Genomic DNA, 22,678 nt, shown 5'->3' on the forward strand with positions numbered 1-22,678 from the left:
AATAGTGTAACAGACACATGAGTGCTGCCTGACGTCCCAGCCCTGAACTGGGTGACACTAAGTCTGGCCTAAGGAGCGGGGAGCTGGTGGGCTCCGGGTGGGGCCGGTCCTCAGTCCACATGGGGACTGTTTTGGGAAACACCCTCCACCTGGCACCTGGTGGCTGATCTGCAGGTGCGGACGGTCTCGTCTTTCATTGCCTCTTGGATTTGGAGGCTGACTCGGGCTCCCAGCTAGTTTGGGCTGTAACTTCATCACAGGCATGGACTGTATTCACTACCTTTTAATTGTACAGAAGTTTCAGAAAGCGCTCCCTGGGGGATTGGAGAGAAGTAAAAACAACAGCTGCTATTTCCTGGATGCCTTATTCCCTCCCCTCTCAGTGCAGCCTCAGCAGCGTGCTCGTAACTCTGAAGTTCCGTGTGCCCAGGCAGGGAAGAAGGTGGATTTTTGTTCAGTCGGGTCCCATTGGCCTGGAAAGATCATTGACTGAGGGCCAAGCAGTCACCAAGCGCCTTGTTCCATGCGTTTCTGTTGATCCCCCCATTCCTGCCAGCCAGCCGGCATTCTCCCCTTCTTACAGGGAGACCACCGAGGCCTGGAGAGGGTACACCGGCTGTGTTCCAGGCTGCTATGCTGCCCTCCCGGGGCCATTGCTCTTGAGGTTTTCCTTGTCAGCTGACGATTCCCCAGGCTACCAGGGCACAGAGCAGAGGCTGAGATGCTGAGAGTCATGGGATTTTCTCCCTGGCACCTTTGGCTCACTGGCTTCCAATCAGCCAGAGCCAGTTGGGAGGGGGGCCTCTGGGGCCCCGAGTGGCCCCCAGTCTCTGTATCCTGGAGACTCTGCCCCTGCCCCTTCACCCCAGCCAGGAGTCAGAGGCAAGCTGGCTTCTGATGGGAGGTCCCCTTTGCACCCGTTTGGAAACCTAGAATGCAGAGCCCTGAGAGGGAAGTCTGTGCAGGGATGGGGTCAACCTGCTCCCTTTACACGGTGAGGAAACTGAGGCCTGAAGCTGGGAAGGGATCATACTCCAGGATGTCACACAGTGAGGCTTCCAGGGCCAGATAGGAAACTTTAGAAAAGGCATGAGAGGCTGAGCGCAGTGGCTCATACCTGTAATCCCAGCACTTTGGGAGGCTGAAGCGGGCGGAGCACTTGAGGTCAGGAGTTCAAGACCAGCCTGGGCAACATGGTGAAACCCCATCTCTACTAAAACAAAAAATACAAAAATTAGCCAGGCATAGTGGTGCATACCTGTAGTCCCCGTTACTCTGAAGGCTGAGGCAGAAGAATTGATTAAATCCAGGAGAGGAGGTGGAGGTTGCAGTGAGCCGAGATCACGCCACTGCACTCCAGCCTGGGCAACAGAGCAAGACTCTGTCTCAAAAAAAGAAAAAAAGAAAGAAAGAAAAGACAAGTCATAGGAATGTCTTGGCAGCACTGGAAGTTTTCACCCTTTACAGTCTTCCCCAGCCTCCTCTGACCCATTCAAGGCGGGTCTCAGACTTTGGGGACTGCAGTGGTCTGGAGTGCTTGCTAATGTACAGATTCTCAGGTTCCTCTCCCCCGCCAGGAATCTGGATTTGTATCAAGTACCCTGTGTAATTTTGACATTCCACAGATTAGCCTTTGAGAACCTCTGCCCTTTGCTTTCCTGGGATTGGGTTAATTTTAGAGTAAGAAACCCGGGAGGGCACAGGCTGTGGTTTACGCTGTGTTGCCCAGCCTGGAGCACAGGGGCTATCAGAGCACACCAGTGCCTTTTCACTCCCACAGGTGGCCCGAAGTACCCAGTCAGGTAGATGGACATCTTAGTTAAATCTCGCTTTTTTTCCTTTGTGTGCCAACCCCTACCCGGGCACATGTGTTCCCAGAATCTACTAGAAAGAGGCACATGCATTTCTCGGTCTTGTGAACTCACAAGCCTGTCCTGCAGCGAGAGAGCAGGCAGAGGCTTTGGTGGCGGCTGTTCCGGGCTCCAGGCTGCCCACCAGCACTCCTGTGCTTCCCATTCATCCCGAATTCCTGGCTCCTTGAGCCCCGCAGAGGAGCCGAGGCGCTGGGCGGGGTGCTAAGGAGACAGAGGAGACAAATCTCTTGTCCTGTTACTCACCCACCTGTGGGGCCTGTTCGTCCATGCTTCCCAACGAGGCCCCCCCACCCTCCCCGCCCTGTCCCCCGCCCCGGGTCCCTTTCATTGTCTGCATGATGCCGTTCACGTGGCCAAGCATCCAGTTGAGTTCTTGTGTGTGCTTCCTCTGGCATCTCTACCCGTGTCAGTCAGACAGCGGAGAGCCACGTGGGGGAGTTTCTATTTACTCTCTGCCCTTTGGGGAGCAGAGCCAAGGGGCCTGGGAGATGGCGAGGAGACTCTGTGTGTGGCCTTCCCCTGCGTGGTAGCCCCTGGGCTTAAATGCAGCTAGTACGACTGAAGAACTGAGATTTAAGTTTGACTTAATTGTAAAAGGCCACATGTGGCTAGTGGCTCCCATGTTGGAGCTGACCCTGAGTCAGAGCATGAAGCTAATGAGTGTTTCCAAGGCTTGGGAAATCTGAGATATGTGTTTTTCCACCAAGAAAATGTGTGTTTTCCACCCACAAGAAGCTGAGCCCTGACATCACAGGGCTCAAATGCAGATTCTCACCCCAGAAATTGACTCCAGGGTGCAGTTCAGAACCCTGCACTTTTTTAATTGCATTTTTTATATTGTGGTAAAATGTAATTGACTGTTTTAACCGTTGTTAGATATTCCATTCAGTGGCATTAGGCACATTCAGTGTTGGATGACCATCACCACAATCCACTTACAAAACTTTTTCACCACCCCAAACAGAAACTGTGCCCATTAAACTCTAACTCTCCATCCCTCTCCCCGCCCCAGCAACCCCCAGGCTAGTGTCTATCTCTGTATATTGGCCTATTCCAGGTGCCTCATCTAAGTAAGATCACATAGTTGTTACAGGATTCTGTGCTTTTTTTTTTTTAATTGCATTTTAGGTTTTGGGGTACCTGTGAAGAACATGCAAGATTGTTGTGATTTGCTGCCTTCCTTCCCATCACCTATATCTGGCATTTCTCCCCATGCTATCTCTCCCCAACTCCCCATCCCTCACTGTCCCTCCCCTATTTCCCCCCGACAGACCCCAGTGTGTGATGCTCCCCTCCCTGTGTCCATGTGTTCTCATTGTTCAACACCTACCTATGAGTGAGAACATGCGGTGTTTGATTTTCTGTTCTTGTGTCAGTTTGCTGAGAATGATGGTTTCCAGGGATTCTGTGCTTTTAAAAAATTTATTTATTTTTTGAGATGGAGTCGGGCTCTGCTGCCCAGGCTGGAGTGCAATGGTGCAATCTCTGCTCACTGCACTTCGCCTCCCGAGTTCAAGCGTATCTCCTGCCTCAGCTTCCCGAGTAGCTGGGATTACAGGCATGTGCCACCACACCCGGCTAATTTTTTGTATTTTTAGTAGAAACGGGGTTTCACCATGTTGGCCAGACTGGTCTCGAACTCTTGACCTGAGGTGATCTGCCTGCCTCGGCCTCCCAAAATGCTGGGATTACAGACGTGAGCCACTGCACCGGGCCCTCTTTTTTCATAGCATAGTTGTGAGTGCTAAACCCAAGGACCACTCCTTGCCCTGAGGTTTTGAACAGAAGGGCACCTGCTGCTTAGATGCTGCAGGAAGATAACCCTTCCTTCAGTGCCAGAGAGATTTTCAGTTCAGCAACAGGACAGTCTGCCCCAGGAGGCAGTGGATTCCCCAGCACTGGAGGCATCAGGCAGGGACTGGGTGTGCCCCACCAGGGTACCAGAGTGGTCACTTGGGGGCTGCTGTGGGCCAGCATCCATCTAAATACTCTATTTCCCATCCTGGCCTCCCATTGCCACCTCCATCTCTCCTTTCAAAGAAGGGTGGGGAGGTTGGGCCAGCCGCGTCTGTGGCTCTGCAGCCACCTTCATACCATGAGCATTCCCTCCTGCCCGACACCTTCAAACCTCCGACCCAGGCTGAGGATCATCGCTGATCTGGAGTAGCCCTTCTTCCAGCGCCGCTGGCCTCTGTGGCATTCCCTTAAACCTTCCCAGCCATGGAGGGAGGAATTGCTGGGCTTGCATTTCCTCAGTGCCAGCCCCTAGCCTTCCTGTGCTCCTTTGAGGCCATCTTGGGTGCACTCACAGCTGACCAAGGGGCAAACCTGCATCCCTGGTGTTCCCTCTGCAGGGATGGAGGCCACCCGTTGGGTTCTGGGGCAGTCACCAATGCCTCCCCTGCCAGGCTGGGCTGCCTTCTCCCTCCCACCAGGGTACAATGCTCCTTCAAGTGTGGGGTGGACATGTCTACCATGGGTGGCATCTTTCCTCTCTCTGGCACCCTCGAATGACCTACGAGGAGCTCCATTTTATTTATTTACTTATTTTTTGAGACAGAGTCTTACTCTGTCTCCAGGCTAGAGTGCAATGCTGCGATCTCACCTCACTACAACCTCCACTTCCTGGGTTCAAGCTATTCTGCCTCAGCTTCCAGAGTAGCTGGGACTACAGGTGTACACCGTCATGCCCAGTAATTTTCATATTTTTAGCAGAGACGGGGTTTCACCATGTGGGCCAGGATGGTCTCGATCTCTTGACCTTGTGATCTGCCCGCCTCAGCCTCCCAAAGTGCTGGGATTACAGGCGTGAGCCACCGCACCCAGCCCCAGAACTCCATTTTATAGATGGGGAAATGGAGGCTGACACAGCATGATCTCTCTAAGCCACTGCTGTCTGATAGAACTTCCTGCAAAGCTGGAAGTGGTCTGTATCTGCATTGCCCAGGATGGTAGCCCCTGGGCTTAACTGTAGCTGGTATGACTGAAGAACTGAGATTTACATTTTACTTAATTGTAAAAGGCCACATGTGGCTAGTGGCTCCCATGCTGGAGCTGGCCCTGAGCCAGGGGATGAGGCTGATGAGGGTTTCTGAGGCCTGTCTCAGCTTTGGAAGCCTGAGATGTGTGTTTTTCCACCATGCTCACCTAGGGCTGCCATGCTTCTCTGCGTGGCCCCCGCACCACCATCCTTAGAGTCACTCAGGGGCGTGTTGCTTTCCAGTGTTGTTTCCTGGACCCCACACCCACCCAAACAATCAAAAACATCTGGGGGCCGGGCGCAGCACGCCTCACGCCTGCAATCCCAGCACTTTGGGAAGCTGAGCCGGGTGGATCATTTGAGGTCAGGAGTTCAAGACCAGCCTGACCAACATGGCAAAACCTCGTCTCTACTTAAAATACAAAAATTAGCCAGGCATGGTGGCATGCACCTGTAATCCCAGCTGCTCTGGAGGCTAAGGTGGGAGGATCGCCTGAACCTGGGCAATGAAGGTTGCAGTGACCCAAGATCACATCACTGTACTCCAGCCTTGGCAACAGAGAGAGACCCTGTCTCAAAAAAAAAAAAAAAAAAAAAATCTGGGAATGTGCCGAAGAATCTGCATTTTAAACAGACCCCACCCCCACCCCCAGATGATGTCAGCTCACTCTGCATTTTGAGGACTGAGGCTCCAACACCTGCCGTCTTTACTTCTGTGGGTCTTCCCAGCATCAAGGGCCCAACTCTGGCCTTTGTGCCTTCTCCCCATCCACATCCCCCAGAATCACATGAGCTGGGCCAGCGATTCTCCAGGTGTGTTGCCAGGACCAGCAACATCTGCAGCGCCTGAGGACATAGCAGATATGCAAATTCTCTGTCCATTCCAGACCTAAAGAATCAGAAACTCTGGGTCTTAACAAGCCCCCCAAGGCAATGTTGATGAAACTATAGTTTGAAAGCAGCCACTGAGCAAGGCCGCTCTGGAAACCTTCTACTTCTATTTTTCCTCTTTCCCTCCCTTTCCCCTCCCCTTTCCTCTTCTCCCAGTACCCTGGCCTGCTCCCTCCCCAGCTGCTGAGGGCTGGTTGGCCCTTCTATGTCTAGAGGCTGCTGGATGTGTCACTAGATGGTTTGTCTGCCTTTCACAAGGGCCTTCAGAGATCCTGGCCTTACCCAGGGGACAGCCCTAATGGTGCTGTTGGTGGGGCAAGCGGAGCAGCAGCCTGTAGCACCCCCGCCCCCATCTTCTCCCAACACCCCAGGTGGTGGCCGCCTGCTCCCCCAGTGCCAGGATTTCCGAAGAGCAGAGGGCCAGATGGGCCCATTTCCCTGGAGCCTCCAAGCCCGCCTGCCCTTGGGGACACCTGGACGATGTCCGCTTAGCCCACAGCTGTGCTCAGCAGACAAGACTTTTCCGTGTCACATGTCCCCAGTGTGTAGAAAGGCAGGGGAGGTGAAGGGCAGAACATCAGCCTTGGCTTTGCAGCTGACCTGCTGTGGAACCTTGTACAGTTCACTCACCCTGTGGACCTGTGTCCCTGTTTGGTGAAGTGAAATCATAGTGTCAGCCTGGCCTAGCCCGTAGATTTGTGCTTTACAAGAGCCCGTGGATGTGGAAGAGCTTCACTCACACTGAGGTGCCTCAGAGATGCGGTTGGTACCATCAGTTGGTAGCTATAGGATGCTGGTGAGGACAGAGCTGTACCTGGGCCACCAACTTGTCCTGTTTTTTCCGGGACTTTACTGGTTCGCCCCTGAACATCCCACACCATGGGATATGCCGTGGTCTCAGGCAAACTGGGCTGGTTCATCACTGGATGCAGGTTTGCCCCTTAGTGATCAAACTGGGCTGGTTGATCACTGTGCCAGCCACACTCGGCTACTTTTGCCATATAGAAAGGGATCCCGGCCGGGTGCAGTGGCTCACGCCTGTAATCTCAGTACTTCGGTAGGCTGAGGCAGGTAGATCATGAGGTCAGGAGATCAAGACCGTCCTGGCTCACACGGTGAAACCCCGTCTGTACTAAAAATACAAAAAATTATTCAGACGTGGTGGCAAGTGCCTGTAGTCCCAGCTACTTGGGAGGCTGAGGCAGGAGAATTCCTTGAACCCGGGAGGCGGAGGTTACAGTGAGCCGAGATCATACCACTGCACTCCAGCCTGGGCGACAGAGCGAGACTCCATCTCAGAAAAAAAAAAAAAGGGATCCCTCCACCCTCCCAGCAGCTAAGGCCTCACCTACCTGCCCCTGCTTTTAGATTCCCCATCACTTTGATCCCTCCTGCCCAGCTGTCACTCCCAGCTCATTCATGACAGCAGGCATCAATTCATGACCTTTGCAGCTCAGATTCCAGCCGACCAGCTCTTTATGATGTCACATTTGTCCGTTTGCTCACTTAATCGCTCATTCTGTAAGTGCGCACCAGGGCCCAGCTGAGCGCCTGGCACTGACGGCTGAGCAGGACAGACCTTGCTCTCATGGCACTTATATTCTGGAAGAGGTTTTGTTCTGTCTAGAACTCCTAACTGAAACCAGAAAGATACCCTCCCTCACCTTCTCCCCAGATGCAACAGGCCTCCTTGTTCACCCACACGGCAGACATCCAGCACCTGCTTTGTACTCGGTTTTGTGTGAGGATCCACAAACGTGACAGTCCCCCTTCTGCCTCCAGTGGAGGAGCTCAGGGTCCCTCTGACCCACGAACCGCCCTGGCTCATCCCTACCCTTCGCCTTACTAGTTCCCATCCCTCCCTGTCCTGGGCCTCCAACCTTTCTGGGAGCCTTTCTTGCTCATTGCAGCCCCTCTGGGCGTCATTCTTGCAGTGCCATCTGCAAATGTCACCCAGATCACAGTGTGGCAGAGAGTGCCCTGCAGAAGGTGAAGATGGCACCTCAGCAAGCATGTGTCTGCGCCCCATGTGTCTGCATCCCGTGTATCTGAGCTCCGTGTGTCTGCGCCCCTTGCTAGGTGTTATGGGACCAGAGGAGAGCCTTCATCATAGACCCTGCTGGTTAATTACTTGCAGGTTTTCTTAGAGCACCTACTTTGGGCCAGATCCCTTTCTAGTTCCTTTCGGAAGAGATCAGTTTTCTCTTTTATGAGTTGTGTGTTCTTTCCTGTCTTTCCCTTCCCCCTCCGTCTTCAAGGACTAGCAAATCTGTTGCCACCTCTTAGGTTCTGTTCACCATCTCCCGGCCGTAAATAATCACGTTCCCTCCGCCTCTCGCCCTCCCGTCCTTCTTTGATCACACAAAGTTCCAGGTCGGCTTGTAGGAGGACCCCTGGATCTGTCAGTCTCCTGAGTATGGGGCCTGGGTGGGGTTGACTGAACACCCTCTCCTTCCCTCCCCAGTGTGCCTGCTCCCTCCAGGGCCTGCATGAGCGCTTGCTGCGATGTCCCTTTCACTGCTTTCCTGGCACATCCCTGATAGAGCTGAGCACACTGAGGTCCGCGGCAGCAGCTGGTGCTTTGGGTGCTCCAGACGGCATCTGGCTCCTCTCAGCCTTCCCAGTGGGAGTCTGATTTTCCAGCCTGTGCCTGGAGCTTGGCCATCTCCCTGGAAGGCACTGATTGATCCCCTTTAGAGGTGACTTGAATCCATACCCAGCAGGCAGGCCGGTGCTACCTTCTCATAGCAGAGCAGGATCACACAGCCCAGGAAGGTAGGAATTTAGCAAAAGGGCACCTTTACTTTACTCTGTGCTTGGTGGTGTTTCAGGCATATCAGACTGTGTAGGAGAACAGGCTCCCCTCCCTGAGCGAGGAAAGGTACACAGACACAGGGCTCTGAACATGGGGACATGGGAGTCGAGGTAGCAAGTGCTTAGGGCAATTAGAGCCCGACTGCCTGGGTGCAAATTGTTCCAACAGTGGGGACCCTGAGCAAGCTTTTTAACCCCTCTGTGCCCCAATATCCCCATCTGTAAATTGGGGCTGCTAGCCCTATCTAGGAGGGGTTTTATGGAGATTAAGATCACTTGTATTAGTTCAAAATGGACTGGATATAGTGGCACATGCCTGTAATCCCAGCACTTTCAGAGGCCAAGATGGGCAGATCACATGAGATCAGGAGTTTGAGACCAGTCTGGCCAAAATGGCGAAACCCCATCTCTACTAAAACTACAAAATTAGCTGGGCGTGGTGGCAGTGGGCACCTGTAATCCCAGCTACTCAGGAGGCTGAGGCAGGAGAATCGCTTGAACCCAGGAGGCGGAGGTTGCAGTCAACGGAGATCATGCCATTGCATTCCAGCCTGGGCAACAAGAGCAGAACACCATCTCTTAAAAAAAAAAAAAAAAAGTGGGTTCTGGAGTGATATGAGACTCACCAGAGAGATGGGCAAGTCAAACAAGCCCAGAGTCTAATGGTCCATAGGGCGCCATGCACTGGGGCAGGATGTGGATTGCTGGGGGGATATTTTGGGTTAGCATCTGCCTGGGCTTTGCTCTCCCACTCGGAAGTGAACATCTGGTGACAGTTGGTCAGAATCTCATGCATTGTGAGAAGCTCACTCTGGAGACTCTTGGGCAAGCTGCTTAATCTCTTTGAGCCTCAGTTTCCACATCTTGTAAAATGGGAATGATGGTAGCCACCCTGCAGGGCCGGCACATAGTAGGAACGTGGAGCTGCTGCTTTATTAATAAGCCAGCTTAAATACTGCATGCAATACAACCAATTGGAAATAGTGATGTTTATCTATTTATTCGTTTTTTGTTTGTTTTTCTTTTCTGTTTTTTGAGATAGAGTCTTATTCTGTCGCCCAGGCTGGAGTGCAGTGGCGCAATCTTGGCTCCCTGCAACCACTGCCTCCCAGGTTCAAGCGATTCTCCTGCCTCAGCCTCTTGAGTAGCTGGGATTAAGGCACCCACCACCATGCCATGCTAATTTTTATACTTTTAGTAGAGATAGGGTTTCACCATGTTGGCCAGGCTGGTCTTGAACACCTGACCTCAGATGATCCACCCACCATGGCCTCCCAAAGTGCTGGGATTACAGACGTGAGCCACTACATCCAGCCTATTTATTCCTTTAGACACAGGGTTTTGCTCTTGTCGCCCAGGCTGAAGTGCCATGGCAGGATCATTGCTCACTTCAGCCTCAGACTCCTGGGCCCAAGTCATCCTCCTACCTCAGCCTCCTGAGTAGCTAGGACTACAGGCACACACCACCATGTCTGGCTAATTTTTTAAAACTTTTCGTTTATAGAGACAGGGTCTCACTGTGTTGCCCAGGCTGGTCTCGAACTCCTGGTCTCAAGTGATCCTTCCACCTTAGCCTCCGAAAGCACTGGGATTACAGGTGTGAGCCTCTCACCAGCCCAGTGATGTTTATTAAGCGTGTGGTCCGCATCGGCAGTATGGGAGGTGCCTCTGCGTAGGGTGCAGTGTGTGTATTTGAGGGTGTGTGTTCTCGGGCCATCTCCTCTGCCTGTTGGGATATTGAGAGCCATGACAGTGACAGCTTTGAGCTTTGTTGTCAACCGCACAGGCTCAGGGTCCAGGTGCTGTGCTGGGCAGTGATAACAGGAGGTCCCTGCCAGGCTGGACAGAGAGATCCTGCGCTCCTCCACCGGAGGTGGAAGGGAAGGGGGACTATCACATGAACCCAAGTTACAGGGAGCCAGGGTTGACCAAGGGAAGTCCTAGGTCTCAGCCTCAGGAGTGCCAGGTTCCAAAGGCCGTGACAGAGCCTGCCCCAGCCTGATCATCCCTCGGGGAGGGGCCTGCCTCCCTCTGCACCCCTGAAGCGCTAAAATGCCTGGGAGACAGAACTGATTGGTTCCTGCCTAACCAGTAGTTTAGCAGACCATGGATCAGGTGACCAGCCTGGTCCAATCAGCTGCCTCTGTAAGAGTGGGCGGGGTACTTGGTCCAGAGAGCTGCTTCTTCCCAGGGGCCGTGGGAAAGTAGCTGTAGTGGGGGAAATTGAGGGCAAGGAAGACAAATTGCCTCACAATGTCTAGTGCAGTTGTTCCTCTTGAGTGTGAACACCTTCAGGGATTGGAAACTCACTTCCTCTCCAGGCAGCCCCTACAATGTTTGATTCGTTTTAAGCATTCACTCACTTTTATATTGAGCCAAAAATTGATCTCACAGTAGCATCCACCCGTTGGCCTGTGTCCAGCATTTGAGGATCGTACACGCCGAGTCTGTCTTCTCGACGTGATAACCCCTCTGTTGTAAGAAGACAGCCACCGTGGCACGGGGGCCAGCTTCGTTTCTCCGGGCAGTTTTCCTCCCAGCCAGGGCAGAGGAGATGGGTTGGGTGGTTGGGAGCACAGGACGTCTTGCCTTGATCCTCTCGGCTGAACCAACCTTAGATCTCTCGTCCCCCACTGGGAGCCCTTTGTGAGGGTGGAGGAAGAACTGCTGGAGCCTGTACCTTCTCTTGCACGTCCTAGGGAAGAATGTTCCCCAGGCTGAGCTATGTGTTCCTGGCTCTCTTGATGTTTGTTTAAGAGGACACAGCAGGAGCTCAAAGACATCCGGCAGCCCCTCTGGATGCAGGCCCGGAGAGGGGCAGGTGGAAATGGCTGTGGAGGGTGGATGAGGCTAGCTCAGTAGCCTGGGCCAGGCCAGGCAGGTGGAAATGGCCAGAAAGATGTCATCCTCCTCACCCCCCGCTTTTTTTTTTTTTTTTGGAGAGACGCAGTCTTGCTCTGTCACTCAGGCTGGAGTGCAGAGGTGCAGTCTCGGCTCACTGCAACCTCCACCTCCGGCTTTCAAGCGATTTTCCTGCCTCAGCTTCCCAAGTAGCTGGGACTACAGGTGTGCACCACCACGTCCAGCTAATTTTTGTATCTTTGAGTAGAGACGGAGTTTCACTCTATGTTGGTCAGGCTGGTCTCAAACTCCTGACCTCAGGTGATCCACCCGCCCTGGCCTCCCAAAGTCTGGGATTACAGGCATGAGCCACCACTCCTGGCTTCATTCCCCTTTGTGTAGCCTGCCCGCATCCCCACCCCCATGCTATCAGGTCAGAAGGAACCCAAATGCACGTAATGGCAAGTTCACATATTCCTTTTAGGGTCCATGAGTAGTGTCCATGGCCAAATGAACACTACTCACCTCTTGGTCCTGAGAACATGTGCACTCAGCAGAGAGATTACAAAAAGAGGAGGGCGAAGATGGACTAATACATTATCTGCCGACCGTTGAATAAAGGAGATTGAATTTCTCTGTGGGGAATTTTTAACCTGAACCAGCAGCCTACCTTCCAGACCAGGGCAGCCTGGGTTGATGGGTTGGATTGGGGGAGGCGGGGGGGTTCTGGTTTTTTTACCACACTTCCCCAAAATTAGCTCTCTGCAGGGGAACATGCAGAGAAGATGCTCATTTAGAAGGAGATGTGTAGCTTTCTCCAGAAATCAGGAGCAGGGAAGATTTCCTGGACACCAGTTATCCTGAGTTAATTTTCATGAATGCTGAAAGGATCGCAGTTGAAAACTCTTTGCTTCTGCCCATGGTCTTTGCTGAAGTCCATGCTGTCTGCTCACCAAAGAAGGATCAGAGAGCTGCTGTCCTCTTGTCTGACTTCCTGAGTTTGGGCTTCATTGTCCCGGGCATGGGGACTAGAGAGTAACTAGAGCCTTGCTTTGGTATTTTGTTGAATTCCTGGGATATCTGCAGCTATGGGCTGTCTACCGCTGGAGGTGGGGTGACCTCATGGCCTGGTGGGTGATCCACTTGCAATTCCAGAGAGACATGGCAAAAAGCCCACACGATACAGGGTTTGTTCATGTCCCAGGTCGCGTTACAATGCAAACACCTGCTCCCAATGAGGACTTTAATTTCTTCAATTGGTTTATTTTCTGCGGCTTTACCCAAGCGTGGAGGCAGTGTTGAAGCATCACAAGCAGTGGTGTTTATGTGGCTGGCTTCGTCTGACACCTCCCACCCCTGCCAGCCCTGTACACCCAGGGGACACATATTTGTCTCCTCTCCTCCTCAAGCAGCCGCGAGTGATCACGGTATTATTGCAGGTGTGTCAGGGAGGAGGTCCCCAGATGTTCCAGGGATATTTATGGTTTGAGGTTTGTGGAGTGGGGGGAGGAAAAAGGAAAAATCTAGTAGAAGTTCTGCTCAAGAGAGTAGGGCGGGAGAAGGCCAACTCATGTGAATAAAACATGGAGATGAAAGAAACGCTTCTGACCTGCTCCAAATGTTAACCTCAGTGTTCCTGCACACGCTTCTGTTCTTTATTCAAGCTGCGCACTTTGATTCTGCAGCAGCGGAACCCAGAATCCATTCTCCTCTAGTGGGTACCATTTTCTCCTGGGAGGTGAGGGGAGGAGGTGGCTTCAAGGAAAATCAGGTTTTGTCATGAAAGCACCTCTGGCCAGGAGAGTGTGGTCCTAGGGGTGCTCTGGCTTGACGGAAGGAGGCTTGTGCCTGGGGCCAGCTCAGCTCAATGGGCACTTCTTGGGATTAGAGTGCAGGTCAGGGGTGCACCAGCTGCTGCAGCTCATAATGCCTGGCTCCTGCCAGGAGGGTGCTCCAGGAGGACCCGGAAGGATGCTTCTCTGGGTAAGAGATTTCCTTGTCTGGGTTGGCAGAGTCGTCTGTAATCCTCTAAGAGGGACAAGCCTGGAGCTGATCACCACGGGTGAAAATCCGGCACTGCCCTTCTAGCTTCCTGCTTGTTGTGGTCTCGTGTTCGGTCGAACTGGATGTGAGCTGCATATGCGCGTGTGCGTGTGTGCGTGTGTGCGTGTGTGTGTGTGTGTGGTGGGGGAGGAGAGCCTTGGTTTTTTTTTTTTCAATTTACATTTTTCGAATAGTTTTCTCCTCTGCTCTCCCTAGAGGCAGCCTGCAGAATGGAAACAGCGTTTGACCTTTGTGAATTGTTAGCGGAGCTAGCCAGACCGATGGGGGAAATGCTCTGTGGGAAGTCAGAGGGCACTCAGAGTGGGAATTAAAGTTCCATCGCTCCTTTTTTGGTCCATAAACCAGAGAAAGCTAGAGGGGACAGCAGCGGAATAGCACCCAAGCCTCCAGATTAGGATCGCATGGTCCCTACCTCAGCAGTGAACGCCCAGCTGCCAGAGACCCTACTCCAGAGACCTCTCAGCAAAGAAGGTTCTACCTGAGGATTTACATCAAGAGATTCCACAAGTCTCTGGGGACCCAGGACAGTGCTTCCTGGGAAGGGCTGGTTTCACAACGAGAAGGCAATGTGGCTCTTGAGGGAGGAGCAGGAAGGGAAAAATGTATGTAGTACTTTCCTTGTGCCCAGCACTGTTCTTTTATGTATAGACCCTCAATTAATCCTTACAACAAAGTTATAAGAGAGCCACCCTTACTCCCATTTTACAGATGACAGAACTGAGCCACAGAGAGGTGAGGTGACTTGCTGGAGACCACTTGGTTAGTAAGTGGCTGGGATGCCTGGATGCCTTGCTTGGAGATGTATTTCTAGCTGCTTAGATGGCACTGTCTCTCAGGTGAGGTGCTCAGTAAGTGTCAAAACCAAAAGTTGGGCCGGGTGCAGTGGCTCACACCTGTAATCCCAGCACTTTGGGAGGCTCAGGTGGGCGGATCACTTGACGTTGGGAGTTCGAGACTAGCCTGACCAACGTGATGAAACCCCATCTTTACAAAAAATACAAAAATAATTAGCTGGGCATGGTGGTACGCACCTATAATCCCAGCTACTTGGGAAACTGAGGCAGGAGAATCGTTTAAACCTGGGAAGCAGAGGTTGCAGTGAGCTGAGATCTCACCACGGCACTTCAGCCTGGGCAACAGAGCCAGACTCTGTCTCAAAACAAAAACAAACAAAAAAACATGCAAACGCTAGATATGCAGCTTCTATGTCAGGGTCAAGTTTTCTTGTGGGGAAGAAGTTCTGTCTTCAGACATAAAGATAACTCGGGGACTTGAGTTTGTCTGCCTGTTCCCACTCCCAGCTCCCCCTCCTAAAAAAAAAAGCAACTCACATTTTTCTGTGTCTTAATTGTACGTTTGGTTCATAGACGACACTGCTGAAACTCTCCAAGTGAAGTAAGGGTGTTTTTCTAATCCGCTTTGTTCATTTCTAGTCCTGAAGGTTGTAGCCTGATTGGGGGGAGACAGAGCCGTGGTGTCCCCGTTGGTCTCTTTGCATTCAGAAGCCACGCCCGCAGAGGCCCCTGGAGACGGGATGAACTACTCTGGAATGGCAGGCCTCACTGGCCTTTGAATAGGCAGGGGTCCTAGGGGGACAGGATTGTACGGCTCTGGAGAGGCAGTCTCCAGTGTGGTCGGCCTGGTGTCTGGGACTGGGAGATGGGCCAGGGCAGGAGTCAGGTGGGGAACTGGGCTTGGGCCTCCCGGTACCCCAGACTCCCGTGTGACCTGGCTGAGTCATGGTGCTGTTCCTAGGGCCTTGGAGTGGGCTGGCCTTTATTTAGGACAATAAAACCCACCACTGTCATCTACCCAGGGAGTTGGGATGATAAACAGAGATGTGAGCATTTGGAAGAGGGGCAAATCACTTCATTCACACTTTATCCATATCAGCAATATCAGCCCGCAGCAAGGCCTTCTGCGGATGGAGGCCCCATCCTGTTCTGGGCAGGGCGGGAGGCCTCTTGCCGGCCCGCCAGCTGGTCTGCATCCTGGGCTTCCTTCCGAGTTACATTCGTTGGGTTTTGGGCTTACAGTGGCCCTGCCACACATCACAGAACAGCATCCTGGGGCGAAGGACCGCAGCGCGCAGCACCGGGCGGCACGGGGCTCAGGGCCCACGGCTCCCCAGCTGTTTGCTCTTGGGCAGGCCTCTTAGCCCTTTTGCCTTAGTTTCCCCATCTGTCAAGCAGGACTAAAGCCACCGCTGAGGTCTCCGGGAGGTTGCGGGGGCGGTGTGCCCAGCCCCCGGAGCGCAGCTGCAGGTCCTGGAAGTCCCGTGCTGGAGGCTGAGTTGGGTCTCCTGTGAGCCAGGCCTCCGTGGCCTTGGGCCTGCTCTTTCTCAGCCCAAGGTAATTTTTCAATTAACTCGATTGGCTGGAAACAGGGACGCCCTGGAGTGTGGGAAAACGTCCCAGGCCGGAAGACCCCCCGCCCCTCCCCGCCGCCATTCACTTGGGTCTTGGCTTCCAGAGGGAGGATCCAATTTCACATTGGGACACCAGGAAGTGATCCCCGTGCCCCTCTGAAAAATCTCAGATGGCGCCTTCTGGAAGCCCCAGCGGCCTCCACACTGGCGGCCAGTCTGTCCTCCCTCCCCGCCCCCACCCCCGCCGGCTCCCCCGCCCGGCTCAGGCTCCGGCTCCAGTGGGGAGAGCCTCGAACGCCGCTCGTTAGTGACTTTATTGCTAAACAATTTAGAAAGGCAGCCCTGCCAGTTTTCATAAGCGAAACATTTAAAGTATGCAAAGCATATTTTATTTCTTCCTGGAGCAGCTGCTCAGTCAGGCTGGAGAGTAATAGTGAGTGAGTTACATGGATTCGTGAGCTGCCCCGCAGCCTCGCGAGCCTCCCACCGAGGGTCTAGCTTCCGCTCCGGCCCGGAAGACTTGGGCAGGCTGAGCCCAAGGCATGCTCTCCTTTCCTGTCGCCTCCACGAAGCCAGGCAGGCTCTCTGATGGCATCAGCAGCTGTCAGCCAGTGTTGACGGAGGGCCCATGGGGGCCAGGCCCCTTCCCGGGGCTTTTTATCTGTCCTCAGGCCTTGGCACAGCAGCCCTGGAGGTGGATATACTGTGGTGATGATCTTCATTCTCCACCCAAGGACAGGGAGGTGACCTCCCAGGGCCAAACAACTACCCAAGGACAGAGCCAGGATTCGAACCAGGCCATCCAGTTCCAGAACCACTGCTCTTCACTCTCATTGTGGCCATTTTACAGGTGAGGAAGTGGAGGGACATAGAGGTGATGGGATTGCAGGAAACGCCCAGCAGGTGAGCACCTTCAGAAGCTGTACAGGAGGCAGTGAGTCCCCCAGGTTTGCCATTTGCTCAGACCCCAGTCTGGACTTGGTCGAAATTCTTTGGAAAGCTCACATCTGTTCACTGTGGCGATCTGGGAATTGCAGGCTCCCCACCCTCGTGTGAAGGGGATGTCTAGGAGAGCCTTCCTCGGAGCCCTGCTCACCTGCTTCTCTTCTCGGCATAATTGTTTACATCTGCAGGGATCGTCGGCATGCCTTACACATTCTGCTGCATTTAACCCCTGAGTTGAAATCTGACACTGGCTTAGCATGTTCAAGCCCCAGCGTGTTCCGGTTCAGTTTCCAGCTCGTGGTAGCCAGTGGCTGCGATGTTGAGGTTGTGGATTTCAGACACGTTCTTCTAGGCCTCGTTCTGGTTATCTCTAACATGGGAATAAAATGCCTATTCTTTCCCCTAGTCTGCTCAGAAAGTTAGCTCTCCCACCCGGAGCTAGACACGGGAGAACTTGCTCTGTGGCGCGTGGGACAGGCAGCAGCTTCCATCTTTCTGTGGATTCTGGGAATGGGTGGAGAAGGAAACTGAGACGCAGGGTGTTGGGCTGCTGAGTCACCCTCAGGGTGGGAAAGAAAGCAGGGCTGGGCTCACCCCTGCCATGGCAAGGCCTTGGTCAAGTCACTTCCTCCCGATCTGCAGTGAGCTTTGGGCTCCAGTGTGGATGGTGTCGTGAGGTGGTGGGTGTAACTAATGCGGGGCCGTCTTTGTTTCTCCTCTTGGGGTGTTGGTAAATTTTTTTCCCTCGAGGGTGGGGAAGACAGAGGATGGATGAGGACGGGTGGAAAGTCCTGCACAGTGAGGGCGTGGAGGGAAGCAGGCGACGCCACCCGGGGCTTGCTGTCCCTCCCCTGGGTGCCTCCCTTCAGGAGTCTGGCCTTGGGGAGGGGAGGAGATTGTTGCAAGAGCCAAGACAGGGGGACCTGGCCAGTTTTTCCATCTGAAGCTCAAAGACCCAAGGCCCAGTTTCAGCTCTGTGCCCACCTGTGAGACTGCTTGTCCTGGCATTTAGTTTGCAACGCAGGCACAGCATGGGACTTACGGCTGGGAGCCTATCCAGTGGTCAGGAACATGAGCTTTGGAATCAGACCGGCCGGGGTTGGGATCCAGCTGTGCCACCTGGCTCAGCTCTGTGACCGTGAACAAAGCAGCCTCGCTGTTCAGGCCTCCATTGCTGCCTCTGCAAAATGGAGAGAATGCTAGCACTTATCCCATGGAGTTGGCGAGAGAATCACTTGAACCTGGGAGGTGGCTTGGTGATGGACTGAGGCTCAGTGCCAGGCATGTAGTGAACACCCACATGGGAGCTGGAACCCTCGGGTGAACCCCAGTGACCGTGGGGTTGGTACAAAGACCCCTCCAGATGGGGAAAGAGGAGAAAGACTGATTTGGGCAGGAAGCGCCTGGAAATGGCTTTGAGGCAAAACTTGAAAGGTTTGTGCCATCCAGGGTTTCAATCCAGGGGGACTGGTCACTGGGGTCAAAGAGAAGCTAGAATTGAAGTCTAAAGTGATAAGTGCTCATTGCTTAGAAGAACTAAGTTCCCTCGTCCATTTTTGCTCATCCAGTTTCTGAAGAAAGAATAAGAGCTTCTAGTGTCTAACACATAGCAGATCGCCTTCCAGTTTGTAGGGATGCTAGGTGCCCAGAAAACTGTCTCTGACAAAAACAGTGTATCAGGATTCTTTTTCAATTACAAGGGATTAAAAAATGCAACTCAAACTGGCTTCAATGAAAAAGAGAATGTATTGGCTTGTGTAACTGAAACGTTCAGGGGTAGATTCTGGCTTCAGGTGTGGTGTGATCCAGGACTCAGGTATTCGGGTATTATCCAGATCCTGTCCTAGTTTCATTGGCTCCTCCCTTCCCAGTGGCAAGACAGCTGCCAGCAACTCCAGGCTCCATCCTCACAGCCTGAGCCCTTGGTAAAGAGAGCACCTGGAACCTAGTCCAGAGATTTCCCTCTGATTGGACTGACTTGGGTCATGTGCCTTCTCCTGAACCAGTCACAGTGTTCAGAGTTATTCAGTGACCTCATTGGCTGGACTGGGTCATATTTTCCTCCCTGAACCACAGGCGTTGACAGTAGGGGCTCCCCAAAGGGAAATGGAGGCACGTTGTTGAGAAGAAGGGGCATAGATGTCAGCCAGACAGAAACATCTGCTGCCCAGTCCAGGGAGGGAGATAATGGAGAAATTTGGAAAGAAAAGGCTGGATGAGGCGGCCTCTCAGAGGAAGCGGTGGCATGGAGGCTCAGCTCCTTGTACCAAGAGGATGGTCCGGGAAGCCCCCATCAGCCCACCTGACTTGGATAAACTGGCTACAACTCACTGCTTCTAATCCTCAGAGGAAAATGTGCTCATTAGGCCAGGGATGGTGGCTCACACCTGTCATCCCAGCACTGTGAGAGTCGGGAGTGGATCACTTGAGACCGTGAGTTCAAGACCAGCCTGGCCAGCATGGTGAAATGCCATCTCTACTAAAAATACAAAAATTAGCCAGGCATCGTAGCGCATGACTGTAATCCTAGTTACTCGGGAGGCTGTGTCAGGAGAATCTCTTGAACCTGGGAGGGGAGGTTGCAGTGAGCCAAGATCACACCACTGCACTCCAGCCTGGGCAACAGAGTGAGACTCTGACTCAAAAAATAAAAAAGAAGTTATTTGTCTGTGGTTTTACATTAAGCAGCTGAATTGGGATTAAAGGGAAAAAAATTCTTTATTAAAAACCATAGTTAATACATACTAACTTAAAAGAAGGGAGGGAGGGAAAGAGAGAGAGAAAGAAAGAAAAGAAAGAAAGAGAAAGAAAGGGGGAAGGAGGGAAGGAAAGGGAAGGGAAGTGGGGAGGGAGGGAGGAGGGAAGGGAGGGAAGGAAGGAAAGAAGGGAGGGAAGGGAGGGAAGGAAGGAGCTCACTGAGGGCTGGAGGAGGCAGCTGAGCAGAGGCCGGCACTTCCCCATCCCTCCTACCCAAGCAAATTCCCAAGTAGGTGGGAGCAGACTCTTCATAGTCATCAAGGAGGCCTGGCCATGGACTTTGGGATTGAGCTGTCTTTGCTGCCACTGCCAGGCAGGGACCCAGCCACCCAGGCAAGTGCCTGCCTCTCCCACCCCCAGCCAGATGGTGTTTTGGAAGGTTCACATTCCTTCTGGTGCCAGAAGCACCTGCCGAGTGATTTTTGCAGCCTCTGCCATGAAGGTGGCACCCAAACCTCCGGCAGACCCCAGAGGGCCGCTTTCTGCAGTGCCAATCCTCAAGTTCAGTGGGGCTGGAGGTTCGTGATTCCTTGGCTTCCCCAGGACAACTCTGCTTCTGAGCCTGTGCCTGTCACTCCTCCAGGGCAGCGACATGGTAGCTGCCCAGCCTGTGTTTGGTGACGGGTGAGTGAAGGCATGCAGGAGAGGATCGGGTTTCTGGGGTGTGGAGCTGGGTGGGCACAGCCCCCCATGGGAACTCTGGGCAGCAAGATGGTAGAAGAGGATTCGCTTGGCACTCAGAGCTCTGAGGAGGGTCTGGCTAAAGGTGCGTTTACAGGCCAGTGGCTTCACTGGAAGAGCCTCTGCGGGGAAGACGGTTTCAACACCACCTAACAGAAAAAACAATTACTATGCAATATGAGAAAAGGACAAAGGCAGTATCACCTGAGTCCCCATGCCGCCCACACCCACCTGTAGGAAGAATTACCAAGCGGTTCTCCGGGCCTGGGAGCACATTGGAAGAGACACTGTGGTGGAATCGGTGGGTGTTATTTGAGAGTCTTCTCCTATTTGGGGATTGCTGGACTGCTTCCCGTCACCCCCTGCTGAGTGACAGGATCCTATGACACAGGCCCAGAGGACATAGAAATCTCCACCAAGCCAGGCTCCCGCTCTTGCCTGTCTACCTGCCACCAGGGATGGACGGGGGACGGGGGGGTGGGGGGACGGATGGGAGGGTCAGTCTAGCAAATGGGGACAGAGGTGGTTCAAGAAGATGGAGCTGTTTCCAACTCCCCATGCCGGGACCAGGCAGGAGAAGGGAGGCTGAAGGGGCCTGGGAGGGTCAGCCCCGTAGAGGGAGTGACCCCAAGGCTGGGCTCACCTCGCCCCAAAGGCTCAGGATGGTCAACAGAAGCATGGCCTTCAGGCTGGCACTTTCCAGGCTACCGCTGCCAGACTTCTCACACCACGGGCAAACTGTTAACTTGGGAGGCTGTGAGCTGTCTCCCTGCGGCAGCTCTGGTCACATACAGAGCTTTGAGGAGCCTTTGGAGGGGTCCGAGGCAGACAGTCAGTGTGGCTGCGGCAGCAGCCCTGAGCTGAGCTAATCCAGGACTCCCAGCCCCACGCAGTGTTGGGTCAGCTGAACAAAGAGGCTGAGGTTCTGTGACCTCAGGCCTCCCAGGCCAGGGAAAGGATGAAAATGGGGGTAACTCTCCAAAGAGGGTTCCAGGGCTCTCTGCCCAGCTGCAGGCCCTGAAAGGAAGGTGCACCGGGCTTTTTGTCTACCTGCAGGGCATCTTGATCTGGCAGCTGTACCCACAGGAGAAGGGGAATAACTCAGTGGTTACATGCAACAGCAAAATTCCCATGTTTAACCCATGTCTCTCCGTGTCTCAGTTTCTTTTGTAAAATGAGCCCGTCCCCTAGGGTTCTTGGGCTCTTTTTTTTTTTTTTGAGATGAAGTCTCACTCTGTTGCCCAGACTGCAGTGCAGTGACTCAATCTGGGCCCACTGCAACCTCCACCTCCTGGGTTCAAGCCATTCTCCTGCCTCAGCCTCCCAAGTAGCTGAGACTACAGGCATGTGCCACCATGCCCAGTTAATTTTTGTTTTTCGGTATTTATTAGTAGAGATGGGGTTTCACTGTGTTGGCCAGGCTGGTCTTGAACTCCTGACCTTGTGATCCACCTGCCTTGGCCTCCCAAAGTGCTGGGATTACAGGCGTGAGCCACCACACCCAACCAGTCCCCTAGGGTTCTTAAGGGGATTCAGAATTAACGCACATGAACATTTCGATCAATCTCAACACATATAAAGGGCTCAGAAAGCATGATGATTATCACCTGGGCAAAGGCGACAGACACATTTGAGATCAGAGCAGAGATGCACTTCTTTCCTGCCTCGTGCTATACCCACAGCAAATGCAGAACAGAGGAGGTGCCCTAGTCCACCAGCGAAGACCCCCACCCCCTCTGCCCTGGGCATTGGGCTCTGTGGGCCTCCGCATCTCTGACTCTTCCTTTCCAGGACTCCCCTCCTCTGCTGGGCACCTGCTTTGTCGGATGCACTAATACACTCGTCCCGTCACTGTTTAGTTGGGGCCTGGGAGTCCCTGTCTCTTAAGATGACTTTGTCCATGAGAGTCATTGTGTCTCTTTTTGTTTTTTTAGTTTGTTTATTTATTTATTTATTTTTGAGACAGAGTCTCGCCCTGTCACCCAGGCTGGAGTGCAATGGTGCGATCTCGGCTCACTGCCCGCCTCCCAGGTTCAAGCAATTCTCCCGCCTCAGCCTCCCAAGTAGGTGGGGTTACGGGTGCCCATCACCACCCCCAGCTTATTTTTGGTATTTTTAGTAGAGACGGGGTTTTGCCGTGTTGGCCAGGCTGATTCGAACTCTTGACCTCAGGTGATTCACCCACCTCGGCCTCCCAAAGTGCTGGGATTATAGGCATGAGCCACCACACCCAACCATGTCTCTATCTTAAAGCTTTAACCCTCCAAGAGCAATCTGATTCCTTAGTTTTAGGACAAGCATCATCCCAGGGTACTGAGACCACACTTGGACCTGATTTGGCCCCAACTCAAAATGGCAAGAGTGGTGGGCTTGATCCCACACCCTGCCAATGCCTGTGAGCCTCAGGTGGGGACCACCGCAGTCCTGCATGGGGTCATGAGATTAGGGTGGCCATCCAGCATG

The 22,678-nt window shown here is 53.3% G+C and overlaps 1 protein-coding gene across 4 annotated transcripts in view; it reads left to right on the forward strand.

Moving 5' to 3' along the window:
* The window catches only part of KAZN (kazrin, periplakin interacting protein), a 1,270,084-nt gene that overhangs the window by 1,081,208 nt on the left and 166,198 nt on the right, over window positions 1-22,678 (forward strand). The window contains exon 1 of one of the 4 annotated variants that reach the window (XM_064363328.1): window positions 16,554-16,682. The exons of the other annotated variants lie outside the window; for them this stretch is intronic. The gene's annotated coding sequence lies outside the window, so the exon portion shown is untranslated. Of the gene's footprint in view, window positions 1-16,553; window positions 16,683-22,678 lie in introns of those variants that run through there. 4 annotated transcript variants of the gene reach the window in all.

The sequence above is a fragment of the Aotus nancymaae genome, unplaced genomic scaffold, assembly GCF_030222135.1.
Source record: "Aotus nancymaae isolate 86718 unplaced genomic scaffold, 86718_ANA_hifiasm-v0.15.2.pri h1tg000053l, whole genome shotgun sequence".
Classification (NCBI taxonomy): domain Eukaryota; kingdom Metazoa; phylum Chordata; class Mammalia; order Primates; family Aotidae; genus Aotus; species Aotus nancymaae.